Raw genomic sequence first — 16182 nt, 5'->3', positions numbered from 1 at the left:
TAATCCTAGCACTTTGAGAAGCCAAGGCAGGAGGATCACTGGAGCCCAAGTATTCGAGACCAGACTAAACAACATAGAAAGACTTTATCTCTACAAAAAATAAAAATAATACCTTGGTGTGGTGAAGGGGGACCTGTGGTCCCAGTTACTTGAAAGGCTGAGATGGGAGGATCGCTTGAGCCCCACGGTTCAAGGCTGCAGTGAGTCATAACTACTGCACTCCTGCCTAGGCGATACAGCAAGACCCTGTCCCCCCAAAAAAGATCTAGTCACACATGTATATAAGATGGAAGCAAGGAGAACAGAACCATCAAGTGCTGGCAACATAAGTACCTTATCTAAAAGAGGAAATAAAATACATGCCTGTTTGAACATGGCCACAAACATCAATAAATGATATAAAAATATCTCATGATAGAAAAATGAATGGGTTATGAACATCTCTTTTGGATATGAAAGACAGCAGGCAGTAATGTGCCCAGAATTTTGAGGGCAAGAAAAAAATATACGTATATATTCCCCTCACCTATCATCAGTAATTATTTTTGGATGTTTCAAGATACCAATATCTTGATTATTAAAACTTGTCAGTTTCTCCCCTCCCTTCTCTTCCTTTCCTTTCCCCTTCCCCTTCCCTCCTTCTCCTTCCTTCCCTCCTTCCCTCCCTCCTTCTTCTTCCCTCCCCTCCCCTCCCCTCTCCTCTCCCCTCCCTTCCCTCCCCTCTCCCTTCCCTCCTTCTCCTTCCTTCCCTCCTTCTCTCCCTCCCTCCCTCCCTTCCCCTTCTCTCCTTCCCTCCCTCCCTCCCTCCCTTCCCCTTCCCCCCTCCCCTCCCTCCCCTCCCTCCCTCCCTCCGTCCTTCCTTCCTTCCTTCCTTCCTTCCTTCCTTCTTTTGTGGCAGTGGTGTGATCTCAGCTCACTGCAACCTCCGCCTCCTAGATTCAAGTGATTCTCATGCCTCAGCCTCCCAAGCATCTGGGATTACAGCCATGCGACACCACACTAGCTAATTTTTGTATTTTTAGTAGAGACAGAGTTTCTCTATGTTGACCAGGCTGGTCTTGAACTCTTGACCTCAAGTGATCCGCCCCTTGGCCTCCCAAAGTGCTGGGATTACAGGAGTGAGCCACCATGCCTGACTTGTTTTTATAGACAGAATGCATTAGAAAGATCTACCATAATTGATTTTTCCAATAGTGTGAAGCCATTACTTAAGTCTCTAAAGTCATGTTCAATATGTCAAATTTTTATGGTAGAGCTCAAGAAAAATATTCATTTGAAATTGTGAAAAATGTTTTAGACATTTTAACTAATCACGAGAGAATTCTGACCCACATATTCCATGTAACATTCCCAAGGGAATCTCTGCTTTAAAATTTTGTAGCTTAGCATATGTCAAGGCATGCTAAATATCACACAGCCTGGCAGAAAAAGGTTGCATTTCACATCCAATGTCATTCAGTTTGAGCTCTCTTTTAGCGGGTGCCCTCCCACGATGTGTTATAGGGAGTGCTTGTCAGTTACATGCCATAAAATCCTGAACAGATAGGCAAATGAAAATGACTCCTCAAAGAGTGACTTGAACAGAGAGAAAAATTCTTGGAATTAACCGTGCTTCGAAATGCCATTCAAGCATCGGGATTTGATTCTGCCAATTTCTTAAAAGTCATACTTTAATGGAGTGTTATTCACAGTTCAGGTATCCCTTGCCATTTAGTGTGGTTTGCAGAGGTGAAATATTGGTATCCCACCTACACACAGGATGAGTAGGCCATGTCACTTATTTTAGTTTAGAGAAACTGGAAAAAGGGGATCTTTGGGTTATCATGTAAGTTTCATACATCTAATTCCCACCTTTTCTGAAAAGAATCAGGTAAAATGAAGAGGAGCAATGAGGCTGGAGGGGTGGGGAAGAATGAGGGTTGGCACCATATGAACTGGACAATATTGTACCAAATCAGGTTGCATAGAAATTCTATTCATTATTGTCAGCACATTTACCCAGGAACTTGTGTAATTCATCTATCTGCATCCTTCAGAGAATTACCTTAACTCTCTCATTCATTCTTTAGAAGGAAATCACAGAATAAGGCACATCTTTTTTTCATAAACTAGAACCCACAAAGGTTTGGATTATTGAAACAAAAACAAACTTTTAATGACATTTTTCAAAGAAAAATTTCATATGGACTTCTCTTTCTCATGAGTTGCTAAAAGGGGAAAAGCAATATCCTTCATCAATAAGATCAACCTAGTTTAAGTGAGAAAATAACAGAAAATAGAGGAAAATCAAGATGTGAGATTTCTGAGATGAATCAACTGACCTTGAAGGTATTCTAGGACATGCTCTGTCTGCAGAATGTGTGGTCTTAGAGGTGATAGCCACTGGAACACCCAAGGTATGTTTCACAGGTTTGATGTTAAATTTTACTCCATTCAAAGGCAATTTCCATCCCCCACCCCTTCCTGGAATTACCAGCAATAGCAAAGCATTAGATAGGCAGAGCTCCAGATAGATACAGAAATAGAAACATGGCTAGACATCAGTCAGGAAGATAAACGCTACTTGCTTGAGAATCAAATTTCCAAAGGTCTACCTGGCAGGGGTTTGGCCGTGCTTTGTTATATCATTTAGGTCATTTCTACCAGCTAGGATAAGATGCATTTAGCACTGACTCAATCACAAGGGAAACAGACATTTTGTGGCAAAGTAATTACTTAGCCCATTGTTTTGCTGGGATAATGTGGGTGGGCTGGCAGGTGTGACATGTACCCTGTGGCCCACATTAAACTCATGGCTATTTTTGCTGGCAGCAAAGCAGCTCTGCCCAGTGGCCATTAGAGTGATCTTCTAGGGTAAGAATGGCAAAAGGCAATTGGATTCCTATTGATATGACAGCAGTGAGTGACTGACATGGGCTATCTGGAATGCAGTGTTCAGATTCATTTTGTGGTTTCAGAAAGAAAGCTCTCATCAAACAGTGATGGCTGGCATGAAATGCTACTGGATGTATGCATCGTATTTGTCTACCCTGGTTTAGGAACTCTTGCGCAAGAACTTACCTAGACTATGGCCCTTGACTTAGCCTTTCATCAGCACCATTCTGGCATAACATGAGAATGTGTAACACTCATCTGCTCTATATGAACATGTTTCCACTTCACTCACACAAGACTGGAAGTCATACAATGTAAACGAACTCACATATGCATAGGAGTAATGTGAGACTTCAGGGCATTTTATTTGCAAAAGTAAATTGGACCCTATCAGATATTCACTTAGAACACAATCTTTACGCAATATGTGAGACACAGTTTTGTGTAACATTAATTCATTGCAAGAGCAGTCAAATTTCTGCAACTGGCTCCAACGTGCACCAACAGGTGCTCCAATCACATCTATCAAACTAAAAGAGGGACCCAACAATCGGAACTTAGCACCTCTTTGACCCCCACCCTCATCTCTCCAGCACAGTTGGTTCTCCACTGTGTTGGGGATTAACATGGCATATTATATGCAACATATAATACCTAAAGAAAAATGAAAAACTAATAAATCTGTGGTTATGGTAAAAGAGACAAGAAAGATAATTTGAATTTAGGCTCCAAAAAATTAAAGATGAAAAATGCACCTGCTATGATCTGAATGTTTGTGTCCCTCCAAAATTCATATGTTAAAACTTCATCCCCAGTGTGACAGTATCAAGAGGTATGCCTTTGGGAGGTGAATAGGCCATGAAAAATACTATTAGGTGCCCTCCTAAAAGAGGCTCCAGAAGGCTGTCTTGCCCTTCCATTGTGTGAGGACACAGCTAGAAGGCACTATCTATGAGGAACAGGCCATTGCCAGACTCCAAATCTGCCACTGTCTTGATCTTGGACTTCCCAGTCTCCAGATTTGTGAGAAATAAAAGTCAGTTGCCAGCCTATTACGGTATTTTGTTATAGCAGTTTGAACAAAGACAGTATCGTTGAAACACGGGCTACTTGTCTAGCATATGGCTTTGATTTAAGGCTTCAGTGGCTTCAGGTTGCCTCATAATGGCAGTAAAAGACCAAGAACTAGTTATTGTGAAATTACTTCCCACACTAGCCACCCCCAGGTATGTGATAGCAGTCAAGGATGCCTTTAAGTTATAAATTTGGAGACACCAGGTCACTCATCTGGATGAATTAAAAATTTTGCTAGCTGGCCAGGGAACTGTCCATTTGAATCACTTCTATATCAATCCACAAGAAAGGTAATAGGGCAGCTTTAAGGTAGACCTTGTCTACCTTTTCCCTGATTTGCATACTGCTCTCAAGCCCTCACCATTGAAATCAGAATTTCACTTTGCTGGGTAGGTTTCAGAGCTCTTTCCCACTGGCCCTCTATTGTACTTGACTGATTAGGCTGGTAATAAGGGAATCATTGGGTGATAGAGTGCTGGGAGCTGCAAGGGACAGGACTGGGGCTACAGGGAGACAAAGGTAACATGAGCTAATGGTTTGCATGCCAAGAGTTTACTTAAGTGTGTGCCCAGCACAAAGTAGAGGCCCAAAAATTCTAGTCTGTCACAGAATAGCACATCATACTATGGGGAGCCTGCAGCTCACACAAAGAAAGAAAAGCTCACTATCTTAAATATAATGCATCCTGAAATTTGCAAACTAAACTTCCTAGTTTCCTATTTCACTCTTTATTTCGGAAATCAAAGATCTTATATCCATCCACAATTTTAATTCACATAATGAAATATGTAAGTTCTATTAAAAAGGCACGGTGTTGATTTTCCACGTCTAAACAGCCTCTTTTTGAAACGACAGTGGCTATGTAAAGGTCACTGTATCAGCCAGTGATTACTGAATTGGGAGCTCCTACAAATACATGCTTGTCCTTTAATGCACAGCAGGCTCCACCCTCACGGGCTGGAGAAATGACTTATACTGCTCAGAGTTCAAAGCCAAGTCCTTGCTTATCGCTCCAGTCAAACAATTTCATTTCTGTTTGTGGTTGTACTTCAGATTTTATAGATCCAATGGGCCTAGTGAAATTTTATTACCCTGCAATACAACAAGAAGAGAAAAAGCTCTGGGAAAAAAGTCAATACAATGTTTAAGTCTTTGTTACCTTTATAACCTCCAGTGTTCTTTTACATATAAACTAATAAATCAACCTTTTAACGGAAGATGCATTCTTCAGTGGTTGCTCAATACTAGGTGCTAAGTCTGATCATAAAAACTATCAAGAAGTAGCTAATGGCTTTGCTACCTGAACAAGCACAGTTAAAGCAGAATCAATCCTAGGACTAGAATATTGTTTGCTTGTAGGTGTTTTCTCCTAGTTAGCACATGATAATCAGTAGGTACCAAATGAAGGTAGCAAAGTAGGAAAATTAGACGGCTTTTATAAACAACACTGTGTTTCCTTGAAGTTGTAAATGTATGTAAGTTATATTAAACATGCCAAACACCAAATTCCTTACTACTGGCCACTTCTTAATTGTATGAGATGTGCTCATTGTAACTTTACAGTTGAGTCAGCAGAACTGCAAGACAATCTTTCCCCAACCTTCAAGAGAATGGCTTTTTCTTATGTCAGGGTCTTAGAAATATGACCTGAGCAGATTTTCTCTAGTGAATTGTAAAAGTAGCTATGAAGATGCTAAATATTAAAATAAAACTAAAATTAAGTTATTCTACTCATCTCAACAATAAATATACCTTTTCTCAAAAACCTCTTTGGCCTGGCATACTCTAAGGACTTGAATTCCAAACTTAGACACTTTTAAACATGAATTAGCGTCATGTAGCCAATTTGAATATTCTGCATTAAATTAAATTAAATTAAATGAGAAACAGGTTTGGAAAAGTAGTTCACCTATTTATTAATAACAGAGCTTTATAGCTCACCATATAACATAGTAAGTACCATTCAACAGCTGAGACAAATTGATATGGATCCCATTCCAACCAAGTGCCTAGCAGAAAATACAAGGCTTTCTGTGCAAGGAGAAAATATGATCCAATGAAAAGAGCAAATCTCACTGCTCCTACGTGTGTGAATGGCTTACAAGGGGTCACAAGACCTCTAATGTCCAAAGCAAAGTAGCACAGCAGTTCAGGAGTTACCCTCATTACACTATTAACAAGGTAGCTAATTGTTTACTTGATGACCACTAATATATGAAGTTACTTCTGCAAGTTCCCAAAGGATTGTGCTTTCCAGGAATCCTACATTTTCACACAGAGGCAAGGCATTAAGAGTGGCATAAGACAAATCCATTCTAGCTATTGAAAAAGGAGATGTACAATTACGATTAATTCTGGCAATGTTTCTTATTCTTCTTTGTGTGGATTTTCAGGCTATGGAAGGGTCATAAGTAATGAAACTGGGATTTTAATTTAAAAGTGTTTTTCAACTGTGCTCTAAATTTCTCACTAGACTATTCTGATATTAATTTTTGACAGAATTACTAGAGTAGTAGATAGAGGAGATGGCAAATTTCTCTAAATATGCTTCTCATAAAAAAAATAACAAATCTGTCCTGATGGTCTGGTGGATAATATAAACAAATAGTAGCTGCAAGTCCCAGTTACTCAGGAGGCTGAACTGGGAGGATCCCTTGAGCCCAGAAGGTTAAGGCTGCAGGGCTGCAGTGAGCTGTGATCACACTAGAGTCTGAGTACAGACTGAGACTCTGCCTCAAGGAAAGAGAAAAAAAAAAAAAAAAAAGGGAGCTACAGTAGAATAGGATATGGTCCCAAATGGTGTTGATTAATATATCTACCAAATATCAAACCTTTGGACTTTTATCAGGATCCAGCCATGGCCAAGACCTACACAAGTAACATGGTAAGCATGCTAAGCATTTCCCATGATAGTGCACTGCCTATCTCTCAGGAGCTTCTCAATCACTGAAGTTGCAGGGGAGGAGCTGGGAATGTTGAAAGGGAATTCACATTAGTATACACTCACCATACAGAACAAATTAAGGAATGAATGAATCTTCTACAGAAACTTAATCCAATAAATAATAGAAATATGACTAAAGATATTCTCAACAACCTGGAATGATAAGGCCAATCTTACGAAAAGAAAAAAAAAGTGAGATCAATGTTTCATACAAAGTGTATCTGTTTTTTCTTGTGCTAAAAAAAAACTACCACAAGTTTAGTCGCTTAATACAACTCAAATGTATTATCTTATAGACTTATTTTCATAGGTCTGTAAGACATGGGTCTCACTGGACTAAAATCAAGGTGTTAGGAGGCCGGCATTCCTTTCTGTGTGCTTTAGGGAACAATCTAATTCCTTGTCTTTTCCCGCTTTTAGAGGCCTCCCACATTTCTTGGCTCATGGCCCCTTCCTCCATCTTCAAGCCCAGCAACAGCAAGTTGAGCTCTCACATGGCATCACTCTGACCTCCTCTTCTGCCTCCCTCCTCCTTTAAGGACCTTTGTGATTACATAGGGGCCACTCGAATAATCCAGGACAATCTCCCCATCTCCAGATCCTTAACTAAATCACATCTGCAAAGTCCCTTTAACCATAGGTTTCTGTAAAATGCTCATACCTTCGTAAGTTTTGTAACTAATCCATAGATATTAGGGCATGAACGTCTTTGGAGGGTCTATTCTGCCTAATGTACAAGGTTAAAAAAGAAAAAGAAAAAATGTGCTGCAGAGAAGAGGCTGATAGACAAAAGGAAAAAAGAGTTAACTCTCGTCTGGTGAGATGATATCTGGGATATTGAGTCAAGCTCTGAACATTACAGAGGAAATGATCTGGAACTGGGATGTGCTCAAAAGAGTGACTAGAATGGAAGAGAAACTTAAAACCAAGTCATGTGAAAAATGTTTGAAGTAATTTCGACAGATTAACTCAAAGAACAGAAGGCCTGGGTGCAAATGCCACTGTCTTTAAGAACCTAAAGAGCTGTCAACGATTATATTTAATCCCTAATATGAAAGGAGACATCACATTAACGTACCAGTAAGCTCAAGCTAAAGATAATAACTGAATGAAAAAGAAATAGCTAGTTTGGTACAATAAGGTTGAAAACTAACATTTGTAAAATTCTTAAAAGGCCTTCATGTAGTATTGCATTTGAACTTCTCAACAAATCTGAGAAAGACTAGGTACTGGGATGAGACAGGGTCCTGGCAGGAATGAGAATCCAGTGCAGGTGGTTCAAGACACTTTGGATGGTTGACACAGAGGTAAGAGCAAAGACAACAAGGCACATAGAGATTCTCAGAGATTGCAACAGCAGGAAGGGGAAGACTTTATTACTCCTGGCCCTGAAAAAGTATGGGAAAGAACTAACTTTACAGGATCCAGGAAAGACCCTGTTGACATAAAACCAAAGCAGCTGTAGACAGGGAAGGATACAGTCAGATTACACAGCCCAGAGCAGTCAGAGACCAGTAAAGAAGTACTGTGTCCTCTCTCCTTGTGCCTTCCTCTATCTCCTGCTGGTGCCTTCCATGGACACAACCCAACAAGACGCTGGTAAGCAAAGGGACATGGAAGATGCTTTCTGTAGAGGCCAAGCCTCCTCCAGCAAAGAGAAGGACAGAGGTAAGGGTAAAGAATGAGGGACAAGATGCATAATGACCAGCATAGCACTACTACATTTATTTTACAAATGAAGACATTGGGATTTGGAGAAGCTAAAAATTTTCTCAGGATCTCACTCTAGAAGGAGTCTTGTAGGGCCAGAACTCAAATCTGAGCCTTTAAAGCATCAGATGCTAAGCATTTCCCATGACAGTGCACTGCCTGTCTCTCAGGGGCTTCTTGATCACTGAAGTTACAGAAGAGGAGCTGGGGATGTTGAAAGGGAATTCACATTAGTAATCAGGGTTTAGATGAGATTCTGTTATTTTTCTCCATGGAATTCTCTGATTCTCCGTTTCCTCACTCATCATCCTGCACTAGATCCACTTTATTTTTTTGTTTCCTTTCAAACCTAACTGCCTTAAATAGTTTGATACACGGAAACAACAACAACAACAACAACAACAACAAAAACACATGTATTCATAGTAAATGAAAACTACTCAAGCTTCTGCAGATTCTCTGGATAAGACACTGTATTACTCTTTCTGTCTTTGGACTAGCTATCTTCATCTGCCTGTCCTTCCACATTAAGGTGGCCAGGGAAATATTCTAAGGTATGCATTGAAACTGGATGACTTAAGACTTTCAAGATACCTTTGATAGTTCAGAAAAATGCCTTTGATAAATGCTCTCTCATCGCTAAAGCTTAAGCTAATGAATTTTGTGTTCATTATTCAAGCCCTGGAAGTGGACAATAATTATGAAATAAAACTCTCCTGCCTTTTTTGCCCAAACCTTCAAATAAAGGAGTACTTTATATTAATAAAGGAATGGCTCTTACAAGTTTTATGAAAGCACTTTTCCTTCTCAGAGTTTATTTTCCCATCAGCTTTCAATATACTGTTGGTGTGCTTTCTTTAAACATAAATATTGTCCTAAGGTATTATAAGATGTTTATAATCGTGAAATTCATAAGTGTTCTGTTAAAAGGAAAGTATTTTGTATAAGACTAAAATGCAAATCATAAAAAATAAGCACAAATTGACTGATTAGGGCAGAGTAAAATTTTAAGCAAAATTTTCTGCAGTCTCAGTATATAAAACACATAAAAGTTGAGTTGTTCTGGGTGAGTAAGGAGTGGAGGCAATAGAGAGGTTCCCATTCAACCTCTCTCTGGCTACTTATTATAGCCTGAGGCTCCACAGCTTCTTGGGTTGAAACTATTATGCCTGGTTTTTATATTCAGTAATTAGCCAAAATCTATGTAGCAGTTTAAGCATAAACAGGAATTGTACATATCCTGTTATTCGGGTGAACTGAGGAGGACAGAGGTGGCCTCTTTTACTTCTTACCAGAAACTAGTATGTAAGCATTGTCCTCAGACCTCCACTTTCACCAGTGACCGGCAGGTGTGTACTCAGTGGCCTCTAGCAGAGGCCAAATGATGTCCATGGGAGCAGCCTTGTGTGTGAACCCATATGATGTCCCCTGGGGGCCAAGTGTGGTGGCTCACACCTGTAATCCCAGCACTTTGGAAGGCCAAGGCAGAAGGATCGCCTGAGCTTAGGAGTTCCAAACAAGCCTGGGAAATATAGACAGACTCTTGTCTCTACAAAAAAGTCAAAAGTTAGCTGGGCACGGTGGCATGTGCCTATGGTTTATTTAAGCCTGGGAGGTCAAGGCTGTGGTTGCAGCATTGCATTCCAGCCTGAGTGACAGAGCGAGACCCTGTGACGTCGCCTGGGGAACTCCAGAACTGTTTGCAGGCATATTGCAAAGAACTGAAGTCCTGACCAAGTAGGTGAGGGTCAGATAGCTGTATTTCAACTGCCCCTGTTACTGTGGTCTTCTCTACGCTCTGATCTGTGGAATGAGGACACGGGGATCATGAAGCACATTAGACTTAAAGAAATAAAGTCATCTTCCCCCTTTCCTTTTAGATCCCTCTGAGAGCACTACAAAAGCAAAGCATGAAACTCCCCTCCATTGTTTTAATTTTTTTCTGGTTTCTAAAATTTAATCTATTAAACTACATGAAGGAAAGAGAGATCTTGAATCACAAAGGAAGGTAGCAGAATTGGGGAGTGGGGCATTTATCAGGATGAAGAGATCTAAACATATGGTGCTGCAGATATTTAATAAGTCATACTTTCAAATTCTGCCATAATAAAACCTGTCAAATATCAAAATATGTGCTTTAAACTGATGCAGTAAGACTGAGGCCAACTTCTGGTTTGGTTTGAAATGATGTCCAAGAAATTACAACTAATTTAAGTTTGAGGCAGCATTCCTAGGAACAACAGGGCATCATTTTAATTTTCATTTTGTTCAAAGAGAAGGGTATTTCTTCTGAAGTTGGTATGTACTGCTCCCAACCAACTCTGAAACAGTGGATTTTAGGTAGAATATATCAAAAGTGTTCATGCCCTTGTCTACCTTAAAACTCATGTTCTCTGAATAACAATGATAGTGAAAAGAAAAAAACCCTCAGATAAACAGTTTGTTGAGTCTAATTATGCTCTTGGAAGGGTTTAGGTAATCCGTGCAGCCAAAAATTCTTCATAACAATCAGGTGAGGGCAATGGCTTTACAAGTAGGAAGACATTTATATGACGGCAACATCTGTGACATAGAGAAATGAAAGAGAAGGAGACAAGGAATGAAACAAGAGAAGACTGGATTTGGGATCTGCAGTCCAGAGTAGAAGAGCTGAATTTATTTTTTAATCATGACAATGAAGTAAGTCATATCCCTTTTATAGACCAATTATAAATTGCTACATATTTGATATGGTTTGTCTCTGTGTCCCCACCCAACTCTCATCTTGAATTGTAATCCCCACGTGTTGAGGGAGCAAAATCACTGGATTTTTGGGGTGGTTTCCCCCATGCTGTTCTCATGATAGTGAGTGAATTCTCATGTGATCTGATGGTTTTATAAATGGCAGTTTTTCCTGTGTCCTCACTCACTTCTCTTGTGCTGCCTGTGAGGAAGGTACCTTGCTTCCCCTTGGCCTTCCATCATGATTGTAAGTTTCCTGAGACCTCCCCAGCCATGCAGAACTGTGAGTCAATTAAACTTCTTTCCTTTATAAATTACCCTTTTTCAGGTAGTATCTTGATAGCAGTGTGAAAATGAACTAACACAATATTCTACTACTTCATAATGTTCTGGAAGTATAAACTAAGTGGAAAACCATGACCTATGATACTGGCCCTCATTCTAACTACCTGAACTAAAGAAGTTGTGAATAAGCACTGAGCTAGTAATGAAAGATGAAATAATAATGGGTAACATGTTCTGACAGTTTCATACATATCCAGCAATATTACCAAATATCATTCCTTTCAATCCACATCATAACCCAAAGAACTGGGTTTCCATTTTACAGATAAAGACACTCAGATTAAGTTCACACAAAAGTTATTGGAGAACCCATGATCCAGAAGCAGGCACAAGACGGCAGGGCCCACACTCCTACCCAATAATCGCCTCTGTCTGTGTGTCGGTTACACTTCACCAGTGGACTTAGAAAAGCGCTGGAGCAAGGCTGAAATTTTGACAGTCTCCCTGTGTGGTTCTTCCTTGTTGATGCAGAAAAAAGCCAATAGTCATACAAATTCGCTACAGGTAATACAGAGAGGAGTGGAAAAGTGGAGGAGCCAAAGAAAGCTGGCTACCTTCATGAGGACAGGAGTGTGAACTCAAGGGTACACACCATATCACATTCATCTCTGTGCCTCCCTCATCTGGAACTGTGCAAAGACTGGTATTTATTTCAGGTTTCTGGAGTGAAAATTATGCAAATAATTTCCAACCAAGGTACAGTGAAAGAAATGGTTCAGGGAGAGGTGCCAAATGTGAGAAGGGTTAAAAAGTGGGAACCTACCTTCCAGGAGAGAGTAAGGATAAGCTCACTAGGAGGAGTGGTGTTGGAGAAGGGCTCTGAAGGACAGAGGGGATGGAAGGGAGAACTGAACATCAGCAGAAGGACCCACAGGCCTCGATGTCAATCACTGTGCTTGAATTAACAAAAACTCTGAAGAAAGGAATTATCTTCATTCACAGGACACCAGTTTCACAGGGCTACATCCTGAGACATCACAAAAACCTTGTCAGCATCAGAAAGACTTTGTTAAGAATTTTAGCTTCTCATGAGTATGCTATATAAATAATACAAGTTAACATAGCTTCATGCATACATTCTAAAGTACGGATAGGCAGACTGTTTCTCTATATAACCAGACAGTAAATACTTCAGTTTTTCGGGGCAGATGGTCTCCATTACCACTACTCAATTCTGCCCTTATAGTGTGAAAGCAGCCACAGACAACATAATGAAACTTTATTTACAAAAACATGGACCAGGCCATAGTTTGCCAGCCCTGTTCTCAAGTTTCATATAACAAGAAACACCACAAAAACTGCCAGTCCTCAGAATATTCCCAGACTAGGATTCAATTTTGTTCTTGTATTATTGTTTTATGTCTTATGTTTTTGCTAGAAAAGTAAAACTCACATTTTCAAAATGTCTTTCATAAATTTTTTTACCTTATTTTCAATAACAACTCTATTGAGATGTAATTTATATGACATAAAATTCACCCCTTGAAAGTGTTCAATTCAGTGGTTTTTAAATAGTCACAGACTTGTACAAGCATCACCATTAATTTTTATCTCCCCTTTTGAGCACAATTATTTCAGCAGATACTAATTGAGCATCTAGTGTCTGTCCATCCCTGTGCAAAGTTTCGGTTGTTGTTGCTTGGCTTTGCCTGTTTAGTTGGGTTTGGACTGGCATGGTGTGGTGTGGCTTGGTAGAAGGTGAGCCTAGTGGGTAGAAGGTAACAGGACAAATATAAGACATGACATGCCTGAAGCAATCAGCGAAAACTATAAAAAATAAGCAGTGGGAGGTACTAAGTTAGGTGGCCTGCAGACCACACATGCAATACAAATTTACTTTTACTAGGGTGGGGTGGGGATCCTAAGGATGTGATTTACAGACCTTGAGAGAGAACTTGGATTTGGATGGAGGTGGCGGGAAGCAAGAGCAAAGAATGCATTCCAGGGAGAAGGCACAGCTGTAAGCAAAGACCTAGAGACTACAACAGCACGGCCTATGAAATGAGCAGCCATGGTACAGACCTAACTGGGGAAGTGCCCAGAAATGCAAATGCAATTGTCAAAAGAAAATGATCCAGAAGTTGTAGGACTATAGGAGGCTGAGTTTAGAGTTAACAGCATTGGCATCAGGATTATCAGAGGTTCCTGGGGAAATGAAAGATGATTTCAGGAGTGCTTTTGGAAGGCTGATAGTTGTGGGCTGGAGAAATCTAGAAACAGAGATGCTTTAATGGGTATTTATTTTATTTTATTTTATTTTATTTTACCTTTTAATTTTTGAGACAGGGTCTCACTCTGTCATCCAGGCTGGAGTACTGTGTCACAATCTCAGCTCACTGCAGCCTCCGCCTCCCGGGTTCAAGTGATTCTCCTGTCTCAGTTTCCCATGTAGCTGGGATTACAGGTGCACACCACCATGCCCAGCTATTTTTGTATTTTTAGTAGAGATGGGGTTTCACCATGTTGGCCAGGCTGGTCTCGAACTCCTAACCTCAAGTGATCCGCCCGCCTCAGCCTCTGAAAGTGCTGGCAGTACAGCCATGAGGCACCACTCCTGGCAATGTGTACATATTTTAAATGCAGGAGTAAATTTAATTATTGGGAAAAGATTATTAACCCTGACTCTACATTAGAATCACCTGAAGCACTTTATCTGGGTGGGGGAGGGGGTGCTGTGTATATGTTTCGATTCTGTACTTTTTTAGTAAGTCCCCCAGATTATTCTAATATGTGGCTAAGTTAAGAACTATTATTTCAGGAGAATGGATAATAGACTTTACATTGTTTATGAAATTATAGTTAGATCTGAAGTTTTCTGGTCTTTTTCTAGAATATTTCCATTAATTAAATCAGAATCCTTAAAAATTCTCTGATGATTTGGATTTTATGAAGTAGCCAACGAAGGATACGATTTTAAAGACAGAGGGGCTGAATAAATTATATAGTATATTTTGGCAAACTCTTAGAATATTTCCCTAAAATAAGTCCTTAAACCTAAGCATGTTTTAGAGATTTCAAACTTTAGACTTACTCTACAAATGATGCTGCTCGCTCTGAGTCACAAGCGCATTGCAACCCAAACACCTGTATATAGCGGGTAAATGTTAATGTATTCTGTCAACAACAGATTACCTTACATGGCTAAATTACTCAATGCCATTATCTGTGCCAGCCATCTGTAAAGCTAATCCCCTCTGTGTTCAAAAATCCCAAGTGCCTGTTACACTATTTTTATTTTACATTCCTGCATAAATCTGGTAAGCTCAATATGTTACCACAAATTCTCAAAAATCAAAGACAATCTGCTGGCCTATAAAACACCGGTTACTGAAAATCGAAAGGTATAATATGTTAGCAATTCAAGCAGTCAGTAAACAATCTTTACAGGAATGGGGTTGAACCACAAGCTAACTGAATCCCTTAGTTAAGGCCTGCTGTAAAGTCAGATATGTTCTTTCAATACATAGCAAAGACTTTGAACCCATTCATGTATTTCATATCTAATAAAAATCTGAACAGTTGGCCTGATTGGATTTTAAGTGATGCAAATTTGAAAATCAAATAGGCAAACTCCCTTTAGACTTCATCTATTTAGACCATAATTGTAAAGAACTACAAATTACATTCACCACACTATTGAATTCTCCAGAGATTCAATATGAAATTTACAGACAGGGACAAATATTTGCAGGTGTGGTTTTTTGCTTGTAATGAATATAATTTTTCTCTCACATAGGATGCCTTCTCCTAATGTCACTACATTTTTCTTAATACAAGGATTAGTTTAGTTTTTTCCACAAAATCTGTATTGATCTTAAATAATAATGCTAATGCTTACATGTAATGCCAACTTATATTTTGGCTGAGACTAATTTTTTCTTTTTTTTTTTTTTTTTTTTTTGAGACGGAGTCTCGCTCTGTCGCCCAGGCTGGAGTGCAGTGGCCGGATCTCAGCTCACTGCAAGCTCCGCCTCCCGGGTTCACGCCATTCTCCTGCCTCAGCCTCCGAGTAGCTGGGACTACAGACGCCCGCCATCTCGCCCGGCTAATTTTTTGTATTTTTTTTTTAGTAGAGACGGGGTTTCACCGTGTTAGCCAGGATGGTCTCGATCTCCTGACCTCGTGATCCGCCCGTCTCGGCCTCCCTAAGTGCTGGGATTACAGGCTTGAGCCACCGCGCCCGGCCTTTTTCTTTACTACAGTAATTGTGCAGCATACATTTTCTTTTCTATGTACATTTTCAGTCATATAACTATATTGCTTAAAGAGGAATCTATTCTCTGGAAAGATTTGTATAAACGTTTAGAAAAAAAATCAATCCTCCAACAATTACAGTTAATATATTAAAGATATCTGGCTGATGATATTCAAATAACTAAAATATGGAAAAGAATGGAAAAGAGAGCATTTTGAAGTCCCACTTTTTTAGCATTATCAGGTATTTTAGAAGCTAGTTTCCTCATTTTTTTTCTTAAGACAGGGTTTCACTCTTTCACGCAGGCTGGAGGGCAGTG

General features: G+C 39.8%; 1 protein-coding gene and 1 long non-coding RNA gene across 4 annotated transcripts in view; one reads left to right on the top strand and one right to left on the bottom strand.

Moving 5' to 3' along the window:
* The window catches only part of CTNNA2 (catenin alpha 2), a 1168663-nt gene that overhangs the window by 689976 nt on the left and 462505 nt on the right, over positions 1-16182 (bottom strand). The window lies entirely within an intron of this gene.
* Positions 8367-16182, top strand: part of LOC117062102 — a 51625-nt gene continuing 43809 nt past the window's right edge. Inside the window, exon 1 of the long non-coding RNA XR_004428216.1 lies at positions 8367-8560. This is a non-coding gene — a long non-coding RNA (uncharacterized LOC117062102). The remainder of the gene's footprint in view (positions 8561-16182) is intronic.

This window comes from Trachypithecus francoisi, unplaced genomic scaffold, assembly GCF_009764315.1.
Source record: "Trachypithecus francoisi isolate TF-2019V2 unplaced genomic scaffold, Tfra_2.0 Lachesis_group17, whole genome shotgun sequence".
NCBI lineage: Eukaryota > Metazoa > Chordata > Mammalia > Primates > Cercopithecidae > Trachypithecus > Trachypithecus francoisi.
The sequence above is the reverse complement of the archived record's forward strand: the minus strand, read 5'-3'. Positions and strand labels throughout refer to the sequence as shown.